This window comes from Hypanus sabinus, chromosome 10, assembly GCF_030144855.1.
Source record: "Hypanus sabinus isolate sHypSab1 chromosome 10, sHypSab1.hap1, whole genome shotgun sequence".
In the NCBI taxonomy this organism is placed as follows: Eukaryota; Metazoa; Chordata; class Chondrichthyes; order Myliobatiformes; family Dasyatidae; genus Hypanus; species Hypanus sabinus.
The window spans coordinates 160,894,843-160,912,749 of NC_082715.1; the positions used below are offsets into that span (position 1 = coordinate 160,894,843).

Below are 17,907 nucleotides of genomic sequence, written 5' to 3' on the forward strand. Positions count from 1 at the left end.
TCCCATATTGTTTTGTGACATCTGAGGGACAATAAAAGATTGTTCACTGAGATCATTATATTTGCCTTCAATGTTTAAATTTCAGTGAGTTTTGTTCTTAGTAACATTAAGCAGAAATGTTTGGTTCTCCTTTTTATTGTTAACGTGCTTCATTATCTTTCATGTTAAAGTTAGACCTGCGGTGAGAGATCTATTTGGAAGAAAAACCCCAACTGGAAGCAAACCGCGACTGAAGACGAGGGAACAGCAACAAGTGAACCAGCCTGAGGACTGAGAGCATCAACCGGAGAGAACCCATCGGACTCGGAGAATCCAGCGATTCAGTCAGGAGAAAGTTTGGTGAGTCTCATTTACTCAAACACTGCTCCTTTAGACATTACACACCTGTAGAAAGGAACGTAGGAAATAGTTGGAGTGAGACTGAATGTGCCCAGACGAACCAGTTATCCCTCTGTCAGACTCAGGTGCAATCTCTCCAGGTCTGGTAATGTGCTTCCAGCATCCCGGTCCTTTAAAACCACTCCCATTCTGTGGAAGTCAAATCCTGATAAAGTCACTCAGAGACCGTATAAATACAAACTCTTTATTCCAAGCACCCGGGGCCTTACTTAGTTAGTCGCCCAATCTACTAACTGACTAACAATTCCCTTTACACCACAGATATATCCGTACAGATACCCCCCTCACAAGACAGGCTGGAGCCAAAGTTATTTACTACATGACAGCCCCTAAAGACAAATTGCAAAATAGTCATAATGGCTTACACACACAGAACAGACTGAAGCTGTCCTATCTCTACGCATGAGTGCCCAAGGAGGTAAGTGTCCTGAAACCCTGGCTAGCTACCCTCAAGAAGAAATATGGCTCAGCGTGGCTTTGCACATCTGTTGATCATCTGCAGCTTCTTTCAGAAAAACAGGCTGCTCTTGTTTAACAAAGTGGTCACCCTTTTACATACTTTATCATTCCCTCCTTTTGATCATTATAAGAAGAACAAAGCGGTAATATTTTACAAAGAAAGCATCTGAGTACTACATTGACATCAGCGGGCAAAAACAGTGCACAACAATAATTATAACAATGATATGTACAACTGTTAGGCCATGATACAATATCATGCCCCACATATTACCGAACAGGCCTTCAAAAACCATCATTTCAACACTTTGGTGAACCCGTGTAAATCCTGCCCTACTTTCTTGGTGTTGTCAATCTCCTTGGCAGTGTGCTCAGAGAGGAATGTGATGTTAGACTCATCAGGGATATAGGTGCAGTATTCTGTGTCAATAATAGCACAGGTTCCCCCTTTCTCAGCCAGGATAAAATCTAAAGCCATACGATTCTGTAGGACTGTTTGCCGGATTGCAATCATTTCAGTGGATATTTCTGTTACTTGGGCCTGTGTTTCCGTCAGGGCCCCTGCAGTATTGTGGCCAGCTCCTCAAGTGGTTTTTTGTGCCTCGCAAATGACCAAGAGACACCGAAGATTCTTCAAGAAGGGTTAAACTTTAATTTGCAAATCAAAGCTGAGACAGTCATTGAGCTAGTCGCTGATTGCCCACCAATCCTCGGACACGGCATTTTTTATAGCAAAATCCTGGTCCAGTTTCACAGGTACGTCCCATTGACTTAATCATGTTCCAATCCACATCTCCCAGCTGTCTCTCACCAACACACCATCTTCTACATTCTTAGGATTTCATTCTCCTACTAAATTGGGTACATGCATAGCAAACAGCAAGTTCAAACTACATAATCTACATCAAGGCTGACTACATAGTTTTGATTACACAGCAAACGAGTTCAAAGCAAAACATCTCTTTGCTACTGCAGTATTGTGGCCAGCTCCTCAAGTGCGGTAGCCATATTGATTATCTCTGGTGGATTCCGGGCGACTCCATAGGAGAGAAGAGCGACCATCCAAAATCGCTCAGTCTCAGTTACTCCTCTCCGCTGCTGGTCACAAGTATGGCCTGGTTGCAGGTTTCCCAGTACAGGTGGCCCCCGTTTTTCGAACATTCGCTTTACGGCAGCTTGCTGTTATGAAAAACCTACATTAGTACCTGTTTTCGCTAACCAAAGAGGATTTTCACTTTTACAAATAAAAGACGCCCGCTTTATACATGTGTTTACCCTGAGAAAGACTACAACGACCGTGAAGCCTTGTGCAGGCAGTTGTTTGCGTACGCGTGTACCTGTGTATGTGTGTACGTGCGTACGTGTGTACATGTGTATGTGTGTAGGGGTGTACGTGCGTACGCGTGTACCTGTGTATGTGTGTACGTGCGTACGTGTGTACATGTGTATGTGTGTAGGGGTGTACGTGCGTACGCGTGTACATGTGTATGTGTGTAGGTGTGTACATGCACATGTGTGCACGTGCCGATATTTTTCTCCAAATCGATTTTGGCTCGCTTCCTGATTTTGATAAGTGAAACTACACTGTACATAAGTTGTTTCTACTTTATATCGGCTGTGTATTTATCATATCATTCCTGCTTTTACTATATGTTTGTGTTATTTTAGGTTTTATGTGTTATTTGGTATGATTTGGTAGGTTATTTTTTGGGTCTGGGAACACTCAAAAAAATTTCCCATATAAATTAATGGTAAATGTCGCTTTACGACATTTCGGTTTACAAACGGTTTCATGGGAACGCTCTACCTTCAGATAGCGAGGGAACATGTATAGGAAGTTCCATTTGGTGGGGGCCTGAGATACCATCCCTCAAAACACTGACAGCCACAGTCACCTCTGACTGGACAACAGTTCCTCACCTCACTTCCCCGAGAAACCCCAGGCTGACAGTTCCTCACTCTGGTTGAGCGGGATTACTGACATTGGAATCATAGCTGCTGAATTTCAGCACAAACCCAGCAGGTCCCTAGTTCTACCTGTCTGGCAAAGGTGTGACACAGAGACAGAAAGGTGTTAACATGGGGGCCCCTGGATGCTGGGGTGAGCCCTCTCAAAGACAAACACGAACACCACTGTTACATATCTGTAATGGTTCAAATGAACCAGCAGCAATGGACCGCACCTGGAGTCTGGTTTTGATGTTAAAACCACTATCTTATTAGTATCTTCTTATAATATAACAACTTAAGCAAAATAATCAAAAGTTAACAGTGTTCTGAGTGTACAGATGTGTAAATGTAACCCCCAAACCATTGAGCTCAGGGAATACCTAGCTTAAAGTTCTGAGATGGAAAAGTATGGAAGTTCAGTTCATCCACTGAATAAATGATGAGAGAGAGATATTAGTAATCCAAGGTGAATGTCGAGAGAAGGCAATTACGTCGAATTCCACAAATTCCACGGTGGTGAAACAGGATAACAGTCGCCATAGGCCTTATCCATCGTCGTTTCAAATCCACATATGAATTATCACCAAAAGTACCTTATCACAGGGGTACCGTCTTCAAAGGGAACTACCACCCAGGCAAGGGTTAAGTCACAGGTAGATTCCACAAGGTCTCCCAATCCAGATCCAACACACAAAGTATTACCGACAGTGATTTCCACAGAATATCCCTTCTCACAAGTGTTTACCACATAACACACCTGAATCCAGCTAAGGGTTAACAAAAGTGTAGCCACGGGATATTTCAACAAAGTCCCCATATGGATTATACGAATTATCACCAACAGTGATTTGTCACAGGTTTACCCTCTTCAAGTGAATTGCCACACCCAGGCAAGGGTTAGCACAAGTGGTCTTCTCAGGATACCCCCAGACTGAAAGATCCACCCCTATGGATCAAACAAAGTGACAATCACACATTCGGTATACGCTGGACCAGTAATCAACCCACCCTTCTGGGCATAGGAGAGTGGAAACAGTGACCTTTGGCCACTGGGTCCTTTGTTTCGAACCTTCCATCTTCGTTCTTTCTCTCCGTCTGTCTGTGTGTCTGTGACTGTCTTTGCTCAAGTAAAGCAAACTGCGAGCAAGTGTAAACACGCTGCATAGTCAAATAGTTCTGCCCCCCTCTCTCTCTCTTAGTAAGAATCAAACAGGAGCCGAGAAAGCCAGCGGCTGACGTCACTCAGGCACCGTCTCTAAAAATGACAGTCAACGGCAAGAAACCTAGGGGTTCATCACTCCACTATCAACCAATACCTTTTCCTTTAGTCTGACAGAGTCCTTTAGTAACACGTTTGGTGTCTGTTTGATGTATCCACCGAGATTGCCCTTTCAGTTTCCGTGGGAGTGGTCAGTAACACCTGATATGGTCCTTTCCACCGCGGTCCGAGTTCCCCTCGATCCCAGTTCTGATCAGGACAAAATCCCCAGTTTCTATGGTGGGATAGTTACTCCTCTCTGTGAGGTAGTTCTCTTCCTTGTAAGCCTGTCGTACCTGTGAATGTAATGCTTGGAGAATTTTGGTTAGTTGGCATATATATTTCCCCATCTCTTCCCCTCAGTTATGCATATCCAATTTTGCTGGTAGACTTTCTGGGAGCAATGGTACACAAGGTCTAGTTCCCCAGGGTGTCTTCATGGGCCGTCCATAAATGAAATCATGAGGACACCCTGGGGACCAAGATGTAGTAGGTTGTGTGAGAGTGCAGATGAACTTGATCAAACCCAGAGGAGATCAAAGTTCCTATTGACAGTGATTTGCTAGCTGTTACAATGAATACCTCTCTATTTAAAATTCATTGTGTACATGTTGTCACTGGGTTAAAAAATGCACAGCACAAGCTTTTTGCACACACTGGTCATTACAAATTAGAGCGGACATTGGTGGGAAGGTGGGGAGACCTCCAGTGTCCCTGATGCCCTCACCTACAAGATGTGCATCCAGCTGCAGCTTGTAACCCTGCACATTAAGGAGCTGGAACTTGAAATGAAGTAAATTCCGGATCATCCAGGAGTTGGAGGGGGTGATAAATATAACATGTAGAGAGGTGAGTTACACCCAAGGTGCAGGACACAGGAAACTGGGTGAGAGTCAGGAAGGGGAACGAGGTTAAATAGCCATCACAGAGTACTCTTGTGGCTATCCAGCACAACAACAGGTGGACCACTTTAGAAACTGTTGGGGGGGATTACCCGGCAGAGGAAAGTCAAAGGGGTGATAGAGATTCATTAGTAGGGGAAGAGAACAAGAGGGGATTAATATCCTAGTGGTAGGGCTTGCCAGAACTAGTGTTGGGGGAAGGGGTGATGTGGTTAAAATAAGTTGTAGTGGGAATGGGAGCCAGAATGACAGAACAGAGAGTGGAGAGGGTGAATTGAATTGAATTGAATTGAATCTATTATATACATCCTTCATATACATAAGGAGTAGAAATCTTTATGCTACGTCTTTATCTAAATGAGCAATGTGTAATTTATAGTAATTTATAATAAATAGTTTGTACATGGGACAGTCAATATAAAATAGAAATGCAATTGTATCAGCATGAATTAATCAGTCTGATGGCCTGGTGGCAGATGATGTCCCGGAGCCTGTTGGTCCTTTTGCTGTGGTACTGTTTTCTGGATGGTAACAGCAGGGACAGTTTGTGGTGGTGGTGAATTGGGTCCCCAATATCCTTTGGGCCATTTCTACACACTTGTCGCTGTAAGTGCCCTGAATAGTGGGAAGTTCACATCTACAGATGCACTGGGCTGTCCACACCACTCTCTGCAGGTTCCTGTGATTAAGGGAGGTACAGTTCCCATACCAGGCAGTGATGCAGCCAGTCAGGATGCTCTCAATTGTGTTCCTGTAGAAAGTTCTTTGGATTTGGGCCTCATCCCAAACTTCTTCAACCACCTGAGGTGAAAGAGGTGCTGCTGTGCTCTTTTCACAACACAGCCGATATGTACAGACCACGTGAGATCCCTGGTGATGTGGGTGCCGAGGAACTGAAAGCTGTTCACGCTCTCAACCCCAGATCCACTGATGTCAATAGTGGTGAGCCTGTCTCCATTCCTCCTGCCGTCCGCAACAGGCTCCTTTGTTTTTGTGACAATGAGGGAGAGTTTGTTTTCTTGACACCAGTCAGATGTTGTTCAGACCGCGGACAGAGTCAGCGATCAAATGGTTGAGCATAGCTCAATGAATGTGCTGAGCTGTGTATATCACAACGCAGGAAGCATCGTAGGAAAGCCAGATGAGTTCAGGAGGGGCTTGATTGCACCCAATGGTCTGAGGGATTTAGAGGAACAAATTTTTAGGGAGATCGCAGACCATTCCAAGAAACAAAGGTTGATTCAGTAAGTGATTTTAACTTTCTATATATTGACTGGGACTCCCATACTGTAAAAGGACTCAATGGGGTAGAGTTTGTCAAATCTGTCCTGAATCAGTACGTAGAATTCCCAATGTAAAAGTTTGCAATACGCTGTTAGGAAATTATCCAGGGCTGGTGACAGAAATTAGTGATCATAACGCTATGAGACTCCACTGGGTCCTGAAGTCCACTGCACCGAGACAGGTTAAATCAGGGATTTGAGCATCTGCGTGTCTGGATCATGGGTTGAGATTCTAAATTGGAGAAAGGTCAATTGTGATGATATCAGAAAGGATCTGACAAGTGTTGTTTGGGACAGGCTGTTTTCTGGCAAAGGAGAACTTGGTAAGTGGGAGGCCTTCAGAAGTGAAGTTTTGAGGATGTAGAGTTTGTATGTGCCTGTCAAAATGAAAGTTGAAAGGTAACTGGTGCAGGGAACCTGGGTTTTCAAGAGATATTGAGGCCCTGGATATTTTGTTCCTCTAAATGTCTCAGACTGTTGGGAGCTACCAAGACTCGTTAATGACTACAATATCATAATTTCACACCCTGAGCTCATCTGACTTTTCTTTTAGTCATCTTCTGTTGGATTCTAAAAGCTTCCCAATAGTTTTTTCTCTTATTTGCCCTCTCTTTGGCTTTGGCTTCTCATTTCAGCCACGGTTGTGTCCTCCTGCCTTTCCAGTGCTTCCACTTCTTTGGGATGTATCGATCACTCGGCTCCCAAATTGCTCCCAGAAACTCCAGCCATTGCTGCTCCGTTGTCACTCCTACCTTTTCCCTTCCAAACAAGTTTGGCCAGCTTCTCTGTCACAGAAACATGGAGAAGTTCAGTACGGAAACAGGCTGTTTGGCCCATCTAGTCAATGGTGAAAAAATATTTAAGCTGACTAATGCAACTACCTGCACCGGAACCATCACCCTCCATACCCCGACCATCCAGGCTTCCATCCAAACATCTTTTAAATGGTGAAACCGAGCTCACATGCATGACTTGTGCTGACGTCTCATTCCACACTCTCACAACCATTTTAGTAAAGAGCTTTTCCACATGTTCCCGTTAAATTTTCACCTTCCCCATTTACCCATGACCTCTGGTTGTCATCCCACCCAACCTCAGTGGAAAAAACTGCTTGCATTTACCCTCTCTATACCCTCATAATTGTGTATAGTTCTAACAAATCCTCAAAGCAATGTATAATTGTTTATGTTTAAAGCCTTTTTCGGTGTATAAGATGATGAGGGGCATTGATTGCGTGGATAGCCAGAGGGTTTTTCACAGGGCTGAAATGGTTAACATGTGAGGGCTTAGTCTTAAAGTGCTTGGAAATTGATACCAAGGGGATGTCAGGGGTAAGTTTTATTACACAGAGAGTGGTGGGCATGTGGAATGCACTGCCAGCAGCGGTGGTCGAGGCAGATACAATGAGGTCTCTCAGCAGCCTCTTGGACACATACATGGAGCTTAGAAAAATGGAGGGCTATGCACGAGGGAAATTCTAGGCAGTTTCTAGAGTAAGTTAGGTGGTTGGCAGAACATTGTGGGCTGAATGGCCTGGAGTACGCTGTAGTTTTCTATGTTGAACAGTGAACTAAATTTGGCTATCCTACAATCCTCTGATAACTTCCCCGTCACTAAAGATGATTTAATTATCACTGCTAGGGGCCCCGACAATTACTGCACTTGCCTCCCGTAGGGTCCGAGGGGGCACCTTGTCATGCCCTGTAGACTTATCCACCCTCATCTGCCTCAGGATAGCAACTATCTCCTCTTCTTTAATCTGAACAGGGTCCATGATTTTACTGCCGCTTTTCCACAATCCCATAGACCTTGTGTCCACCTCCTGAGTGATAGAGATTGTAAAATATTTCAGATCTCCCCCATCTGCTTTGGTTCCACACGTGGATTGCCATTCCGGTCTTCCACAGGACCAACTTTGTGCCTTTCAATCCTTCTGCTCTTAATCTATTGTGAGAATCCCTGAGGATTATCCTTCATCTTTTCTGACAGCAACCTCGGGCCTTCTTTTAGCCATCCTGATTTATTTCTTATGTGCTCTCTTGCATTTCCTACACTCCATAAGAACCTGCCTGTCTATCCCTGTTATGCAACTCCATTTTGAACTTCTCCTGGGTCTCAATATCTCTTGCAAACCAATGTTCCCTACAGTTTCTATCTTTACCTTTTATTCTGACAAGCACATACCTGCTTTTTACTTTCAAAATTTCACTTTGAAGGCCTCCCATTTACCAAGCACACCTTTGCCATAAAGCAGCCTGTCCCAGTCCACAGTTGCCACATCCTAGTGTCATAATTCCAGGTGTTGATCCATTCCCTGAACACATCTGCCTTTCCTACACTGCTCCTTGTATTGAAATATACAGGCTCAGCATATTCACTGCACTATGCTCAACGATTTTCATTCCTGACCTTGTCTGAGGTCTGAACAACATCTGTCTCCACAACCTCTCCACTATCTGTTCTGTATTCAAGATCCCATTCCCCCTGCAACTCTAGTTTAAACACCCACCCCCTACCCCCACCTCCCACTGTGCAGCACCAGCAAGCCTTACCACTGGGATATCAGACACATTCTTGTTTTGTTCCCCAAACTAACGGATCCTCTGTCACCCCTTTGGCTTCCTTCACTCAGATCAAAGAACAAGTAGGGGCATTCCAGGTACACACACACAGACACACACTCTCTCACACACACACTCTCTCTCTCTCTCCCTGTCTCTCACACACACACAGACACACTCTCTGTCACACACACACACACTCTCTCTCTCTCTCACACACACACACACACACACTCTCTCTCTCACACACACACACACACAGACACACACACACTCACACACAGACACACACACAAACTCACACACGCTCACGCACTCACTCACTGACACACACACACTCACACACACATTCACACACACTCTCATGCACTCACTCACTGACACACACACACTCACACACACTCACAGAGACACACACACTCACACACACATTCACACACACTCACAGAGACACACACACTCACACACACACACTCACACACACACATTCACACACACTCACACACACACACACTCACACACAGACACACACACAAACTCACACACTCTCACGCACTCACTCACTGACACACACACACTCACACACACTCACAGAGACACACACACTCACACACACACACTCACACACACTCACAGAGACACACACACACACACACACACACTCACACACACACACACACACACTCACACACACACACACACTCACACACACATTCACACACACACACACACAAACTCACACACTCTCATGCACTCACTCACTGACACACACACACTCACACACACACATTCACACACACTCACACACACACATTCACACACACTCACAGAGACACACACACACTGACTTGGTTGAAGGTGGGACACTGATAAGTGCCATAGTAACACAGAGGGATCCAGGTTCACAGGGTTGGAAAGCAGCGTCGCAGGTCGTTAAGGGTCATTTCGGCACATCGATCTGCATTTTTCCAATTACTGAGTGCCTGAGTTGAGATGTTATGTTCAAGTTTTATATGGCATCGCTGAGGCCCAATTCGGAGTACGGTGTGCATTTCACTTCACCTTCCTACAGAAGATATAGCAATACAATACAATGGCGTGCAGAGAATGTGCTGGAACTTGAGTCCCCGGCTTAAGGGTGAATAGGTTCTGAATTTATTCTCAGCAGTATAGCAGAATGAGGGGAGATTGGAGCGAGATATATAAATTTAAGAAGGACATAGATGGGGTCAGTGCAGGCGGGGTTTTTTTCCACGGTGTCAGCCTGAAGCTGAATGTGAAAGCTGAAACGTCCAGGGGCCCGTGGTGGGGGTGGGTGTGTGCAGTGAGTGGCTGCAGATTCTATTTCAACATGTACAAGTACTTGGGTGCCAGGTTATGGATGGGAATACGCTGGTTACATGTCAATGGGACTCAGCAGAATAATACTTCATCACGGTCTAGCTGGGCCGTGGGGTTGATTTTACAGCTGCATTTTATGATTCCAACGGACTTGACATCATGCAGGCATCTCGACCCCGTATGTTCTGGGACCAGTTTGCTGAAACTAAATATTTTTACTTGCCGCCTTTCAGCGGATTTACTTCAGCTGCTGCCTCACTTGTTTTTAGCACTGAGAAGCTTTGAGCTGCGAAAGCCCTTACCTCTACCTCTTTAGCCGGTGGGGATCTGTGGTGAGACCGGATTATGGAATACGAAGCAGATAAGCGAGCGCGACGGCGCAGCGCCGGGCAACTCCAGTAAAGTAACTGGGCATAGAGGAGAGGCATGGGAACTCGAAGCAGGATTACGCGAAACCAGAGCACTTATGCAAACAGTTTTATATCTGGATGGTAAGCCAATCAACAATGCTGGGAGAAAACAATCGGTATCTATCTATCTATTTAATTATTAATTATTGATTGATTGAGGTAGAGCACCGAACTGCCGCCTCGGGTCCTCGAAACTGCGCCGCCCAGCACCCCACCACCCCCCGGCTTAATCCCGGCCCGACCGAGTGGTGGACATACGTTGTCGATATGACCTTCACAATTTAATTTGGGTAAATTGCGTTAAGTACCTCCGCGAATGCTTTGTGAAGTAAGATGTTGATCCGACCGAAAATGAAGTGGTCGCACTCGATCACCTGCGTGTGAATGAGACAGTCCAAGTGTCATTGTGTCAGCGCGGAAGTCGTTTGGGACACTGACCATCACCAATGTGCCGTAAATCGAGGTGGATAGGATCACTGATCCATAATTCCTTGAAAACGGCGTCACAGTTCCTTGAGAGACCTTTACCCTTCATAAATCAAAGTATTGTGTAGAGGAGTGGTGCTGAAGTGGAAAGCATTGCATGCTGACGGCACAGAAAGAAGATTGGAAGAGAGCAGAGACATTGCCGTTACTGCGAGTAACTGACTTACAATGGAATTTTGTATAGGCTGGGAATCAATCCCCAAAACTTAGCAGAATGAGGGGATATTTGATAGAGTTATATTAATTTAGAGAGGACGTTGATGGGGTAAATGCTTTTTCCCACGGGTTAGGTCAGGCTGAGGCTTCTTGGCTGCCGCGGTGGTACAATTTAACCGGGTAGTGCTGATTCTGTTACAAATAGGTAGGTTATGGATGTCTTGGCTCTGGTTCCGAGTGGGTAAGGTGAGGCTGGCAGCTCAGATTCCCGGGATAACACTGCTCTGTGGAACGGAAATAGGGGAAGCTTCATTATTGATTGGACAGAATACCAGTGTCGTGCGGATATCATACAGGATGGGAACAATTCCGAAATACAACGCGGGTGATCGCAACGATGGGATAACTCAGAACGAAACCCAATCGATAGCTGGACGTCGCCGTGGAAACGTGCCGGGAAGTGACAGACGGGTATACGAACCGTAAAGTCAACTGGTTGCACTCGGTCACTTCCCGGGGCCTCAGCAAGGTGAGGGTGGCGGAGGGATGAACGGAGGAACGGCAGGGAGTTTGATGACTTCACAGGAGGAGACACTATGCTGGAAACCCAGCACGGGAACATGGAGCGGACAATCACCTGAGGGAGGGACTGTGGTCAGACGGAGGTGCGCGGGTGAAGGGCAGATAGAAGGAGTAGTGGAGAGGGAGCAAACACGTTTAGCGAAGCTGTTATGAGTTTCGGAGACAGAAGTGGAGCAGTTTCAGTTCCGCGCCTGAGGAAAGTCTGAGCAATATATTTATATGAGAGAGAGAGAGAGAGAGAGAGAGAGAGAGAGAGAGAGAGAGAGAGAGAGAGAGAGAGAGAGAGAGAGAGAGAGAGAGATACATTGTGTGTGTGTGTGTGTGTGCGTGTGTGTGTGTGTGTGCCTGTGTCTATGTCTGTGTATGTCTATGTGTGTGTGTGTGTGTGTGCCTGTGCCTGGGTCTATGTGTGTGTGTGTGTGTGTGTGTCTATGTGTGTGTATTTATGTGTGTGTGTGTGTGTGTGTGTGTGTGTGTGTTTGACTGTGTGTTTTTGTGGTGTGTGTGTGTGTGTGTGTGTGTGTGTGTGTGTGTGTGTTTGACTGTGTGTTTTTGTGGTGTGTGTGTGTCTATGTGGTGTGTGTCTGTCTGTGTGCTTTTGTGGTGTGTGTGTATTTTGTGGTGAGTGTGTGTGTGTGTCTGTGTGTTTTTGTGGTGTGTGTGTTTTGTGGTGTGTGTGTGTGTGTCTAGTGTGTGTGCATGCGTGTGTCTGACTGTCTGTGTGTTTTTGTGGTGTGTGTGTTTTGTGGTGAGTGTGTGTGTGTGTACGCGTGTCTGACTGTCTGTTTTTGTGGTGAGTGTGTGTGTGTCTATGTGTGTGTACGCGTGTCTGACTGTTTTGTGGTGTGTGTGTGTCTATGTGTTTTTGTGGTGTGTGTGTGTATTGTGGTGAGTGTGTGTATGTGTCTATGTGTGTATGCGTGTCTGACTGTTTTTGTGGTGTGCGTGTTTTGTGGTGAGTGTGTGTGAATGTGTGTGTGTGTTTTGTGGTGAGTATGTGTGTGTGTGTGTGTTTTGTGGTGAGTATGTGTGTATGTGTGTGTGTGTTTTGTGGTATGTGTGTGTGTGCGTGCACACGTTTTGTGGTGAGTGTGTGTGTGTGTGTTTTGTGGTGAGTATGTGTGTGTGTGCGTGCACACGTTTTGTGGTGAGTGTGTGTGTGTGTCTACGTGTGTGTGTTTTGTGGTGAGTGTGTGTGTGTGTGTCTGTGTGTTTTTGTGGTGTGAGTGTTTTGTGGTGTGTGTGTGTGTGTCTAGTGTGTGTGCATGCGTGTGTCTGACTGTCTGTGTGTTTTTGTGGTGTGTGTGTGTGTTTGTCTGTGTGCTTTTGTGGTGTGTGTGTATTTTGTGGTGTGTGTGTGTGTTTTGTGGTGAGTGTGTGTGTGTGTGTCTGTGTGTTTTTGTGGTGTGTGTGTTTTGTGGTGTGTGTGTGTGTGTCTAGTGTGTGTGCATGCGTGTGTCTGTGTGTTTTTGTGGTGTGTGTGTTTTGTGGTGAGTGTGTGTGTGTCTACGCGTGTCTGACTGTCTGTTTTTGTGGTGAGTGTGTGTGTGTGTCTATGTGTGTGTACGCGTGTCTGACTGTTTTGTGGTGTGTGTGTGTCTGTGTGTTTTTGTGGTGTGTGTGTGTGTTTTGTGGTGAGTGTGTGTATGTGTCTATGTGTGTGTACGCGTGTCTGACTGTTTTTGTGGTGTGCGTGTTTTGTGGTGAGTGTGTGTGAGTGTGTGTGTGTGTTTTGTGGTGAGTATGTGTGTGTGTGTGTGTGTGTGTGTGTGCGTGCACACGTTTTGTGGTGAGTGTGTGTGTGTGTGTTTTGTGGTGAGTATGTGTGTGTGTGTGTGTCTACGTGTGTGTGTGTGTGAGTGTGTGTGTGTGTGTCTACGTGTGTGTGTGTGTTTTTGTGGTGTGTGTGTATGTGTGTTTGTCTGTGTGTTTTTGTGGTGTGTGTGTGTGTCTATGTGGTGTGTGTCTGTCTGTGTGCTTTTGTGGTGTGTGTGTATTTTGTGGTGAGTGTGTGTGTGTGTCTGTGTGTTTTTGTGGTGTGAGTGTTTTGTGGTGTGTGTGTGTCTAGTGCGTGTGCATGCGTGTGTCTGACTGTCTGTGTGTTTTTGTGGTGTGTGTGTTTTGTGGTGAGTGTGTGTGTGTACGCGTGTCTGACTGTCTGTTTTTGTGGTGTGTGTGTTTTGAGGTGAGTGTGTGTGTGTCTATGTGTGTGTACGCGTGTCTGACTGTCTGTTTTTGTGGTGAGTGTGTGTGTGTGTACGCGTGTCTGACTGTTTTGTGGTGTGTGTGTGTCTGTGTGTTTTTGTGGTGTGTGTGTGTATGTGTCTATGTGTGTGTAAGCATGTCTGACTGTTTTTGTGGTGTGCGTGTTTTGTGGTGAGTATGTGTGTGTGTGTCTACGTGTGTGTGTGTGTGTGTCTGTGTGTGTGTGTGTGAGTGTGTGTGTGTGTGTGTGAGTGTGTGTGTCTGTGTGTGTGTGTGTCTGTGTGTGTGTGTGTGTCTGTGTGTGTGTGTGTCTGTGTGTGTGTGTGAGTGTGTGTGTGTGTGTCTGTGTGTGTGTGAGTGTATGTGTGTGTGAGTGTGTGTGTGTCTGTGTGTGTGTGTGTGAGTGTGTGTGTGTCTGTGTGTGTGTGTGTGTGTTTGACTGTGTGTTTTTGTGGTGTGTGTGTGTGTGTGTGTGTGTGTGTGTGTGTGTTTGACTGTGTGTTTTTGTGGTGTGTGTGTGTCTATGTGGTGTGTGTCTGTCTGTGTGCTTTTGTGGTGTGTGTGTATTTTGTGGTGAGTGTGTGTGTGTGTCTGTGTGTTTTTGTGGTGTGTGTGTTTTGTGGTGTGTGTGTGTGTGTCTAGTGTGTGTGCATGCGTGTGTCTGACTGTCTGTGTGTTTTTGTGGTGTGTGTGTTTTGTGGTGAGTGTGTGTGTGTGTACGCGTGTCTGACTGTCTGTTTTTGTGGTGAGTGTGTGTGTGTCTATGTGTGTGTACGCGTGTCTGACTGTTTTGTGGTGTGTGTGTGTCTATGTGTTTTTGTGGTGTGTGTGTGTATTGTGGTGAGTGTGTGTATGTGTCTATGTGTGTGTATGCGTGTCTGACTGTTTTTGTGGTGTGCGTGTTTTGTGGTGAGTGTGTGTGAATGTGTGTGTGTGTTTTGTGGTGAGTATGTGTGTGTGTGTGTGTTTTGTGGTGAGTATGTGTGTATGTGTGTGTGTGTTTTGTGGTATGTGTGTGTGTGCGTGCACACGTTTTGTGGTGAGTGTGTGTGTGTGTGTTTTGTGGTGAGTATGTGTGTGTGTGCGTGCACACGTTTTGTGGTGAGTGTGTGTGTGTGTCTACGTGTGTGTGTTTTGTGGTGAGTGTGTGTGTGTGTGTCTGTGTGTTTTTGTGGTGTGAGTGTTTTGTGGTGTGTGTGTGTGTGTCTAGTGTGTGTGCATGCGTGTGTCTGACTGTCTGTGTGTTTTTGTGGTGTGTGTGTGTGTTTGTCTGTGTGCTTTTGTGGTGTGTGTGTATTTTGTGGTGTGTGTGTGTGTTTTGTGGTGAGTGTGTGTGTGTGTGTCTGTGTGTTTTTGTGGTGTGTGTGTTTTGTGGTGTGTGTGTGTGTGTCTAGTGTGTGTGCATGCGTGTGTCTGACTGTGTGTTTTTGTGGTGTGTGTGTTTTGTGGTGAGTGTGTGTGTGTCTACGCGTGTCTGACTGTCTGTTTTTGTGGTGAGTGTGTGTGTGTGTCTATGTGTGTGTACGCGTGTCTGACTGTTTTGTGGTGTGTGTGTGTCTGTGTGTTTTTGTGGTGTGTGTGTGTGTTTTGTGGTGAGTGTGTGTATGTGTCTATGTGTGTGTACGCGTGTCTGACTGTTTTTGTGGTGTGCGTGTTTTGTGGTGAGTGTGTGTGAGTGTGTGTGTGTGTTTTGTGGTGAGTATGTGTGTGGTGTGTGTGTGTGTGTGTGCGTGCACACGTTTTGTGGTGAGTGTGTGTGTGTGTGTTTTGTGGTGAGTATGTGTGTGTGTGTGTGTCTACGTGTGTGTGTGTGTGAGTGTGTGTGTGTGTGTCTACGTGTGTGTGTGTGTTTTTGTGGTGTGTGTGTATGTGTGTTTGTCTGTGTGTTTTTGTGGTGTGTGTGTGTGTCTATGTGGTGTGTGTCTGTCTGTGTGCTTTTGTGGTGTGTGTGTATTTTGTGGTGAGTGTGTGTGTGTGTCTGTGTGTTTTTGTGGTGTGAGTGTTTTGTGGTGTGTGTGTGTCTAGTGCGTGTGCATGCGTGTGTCTGACTGTCTGTGTGTTTTTGTGGTGTGTGTGTTTTGTGGTGAGTGTGTGTGTGTACGCGTGTCTGACTGTCCTGTTTTTGTGGTGTGTGTGTTTTGAGGTGAGTGTGTGTGTGTCTATGTGTGTGTACGCGTGTCTGACTGTCTGTTTTTGTGGTGAGTGTGTGTGTGTGTACGCGTGTCTGACTGTTTTGTGGTGTGTGTGTGTCTGTGTGTTTTTGTGGTGTGTGTGTGTATGTGTCTATGTGTGTGTAAGCATGTCTGACTGTTTTTGTGGTGTGCGTGTTTTGTGGTGAGTATGTGTGTGTGTGTCTACGTGTGTGTGTGTGTGTGTCTGTGTGTGTGTGTGTGAGTGTGTGTGTGTGTGTGTGTGAGTGTGTGTGTCTGTGTGTGTGTGTGTCTGTGTGTGTGTGTGTGTCTGTGTGTGTGTGTGTCTGTGTGTGTGTGTGAGTGTGTGTGTGTGTGTCTGTGTGTGTGTGAGTGTGTGTGTGTGTGAGTGTGTGTGTGTCTGTGTGTGTGTGTGTGAGTGTGTGTGTGTCTGTGTGTGTGTGAGTGTGTGTGTGTGTGTGAATGTGTGTGTGTGTGTGTGAGTGTGTGTGTGTCTGTGTGTGTCTGTGTGTGTGTGTGTGTGAGTGTGTGAGTGTGTGTGTGTGTCTGTGTGTGTCTGTGTGTGTGTGTGTGAGTGTGTGTGTGTCTGTGTGTGTGTGTTTGTGTGTGTGTGTGTGTGTGTGTGTGTGTGTGTGCCTGATTTGTTGCTTTTCTTCTTTGCTGATGTTTTTTCGCATTAGGGTTTTCCTGAAGATATTGGACGTGGTCTTTCGGACACGAGAAATAATTGAACGGTGCGATGGATTGTAACAAAGACGCTAAGCGACACCCATCATTTTTTTACAATGCAGTAAACGAAGAAAAAAATGTAAAGTAGGAGTAAGAAGCGTTAGAATAGATTTACTAAAAAATACAAACGTACCTGATGGAAACAACCCGATAAAATACTTTATAGAACAGAAAATGCTTTTAATTTGAACATATAGAGTATATGGCAGAGATACTTAAAATATTAGAGGGAAGTTTATCAATGGGATGTAGCTAACATTTCTGACACTGGATAGGAGCGGGACTGGAACGCAGAGACAACTATCTGATCGACCTTCTTCGTAGCCCAAAGGGACAATTAACTTGACGAGTTTCATGCTTAGGTTAATAGGAAATTGGTGATATTCTGCCGCCCTTGTAACAAAAAAAATTCGCCTGATTTAGAACAGGTTAAAGGGAATGGGAAAACGTAATCTGCAGCGCCATCGCAGATTTGTTAACTCGGAAATCAGGATACAACAGATGTTAGAACATCATTTCTACCGGGACAGGACCTGAATCCATGTTACTAGGATAAAATGGAGGGATGGCTATCAAAGCCAAAGGCAGTCCGACAATTTTAGCCGGAGTATGAAAAGTTTAACCACCTGAGAATGTTGTCTGCTCCTGGATATTGCGATTAAAAGGTGGGGGGGGGGGGGGGGGGGGATGAAGTCCGTTTCGATTCCGATACCACGGTTGATTTTGCCAGTGTGCACAATTGGTTTTGTTCTGTGATTTCGTCCACGTTGACAACTTTCCAAAACGGACACATACGATTTCCTCCACAAAACTTGGCAGCTTAGAAAAAAAGGTTGAGAGATAGGCTGTCCCGCATCAAGTGAATTCTCCATGTGAAATGCACAGGAGGATTTTGTAAACAGGGAATCGCTGAGCAAGGCCCGCCATTAGGGTACTAAAGGCGCCGTCTTTGTGATGGATGACCAGTGGATTGATTCAATGCGAAGGTTCAGAGGATCAATCATTTTTTAGCTGACGGTGTGATTTCACCTACATT

The 17,907-nt window shown here is 45.6% G+C and overlaps 1 protein-coding gene across 1 annotated transcript in view; it reads left to right on the forward strand.

The window, feature by feature from the left end:
- Positions 1–206: 206 nt before the first annotated feature.
- Positions 207–17,907, forward strand: part of LOC132401288 (zinc finger protein 214-like) — a 1,156,463-nt gene continuing 1,138,762 nt past the window's right edge. The window contains exon 1 of the mRNA XM_059983385.1: positions 207–339. The gene's annotated coding sequence lies outside the window, so the exon portion shown is untranslated. The remainder of the gene's footprint in view (positions 340–17,907) is intronic.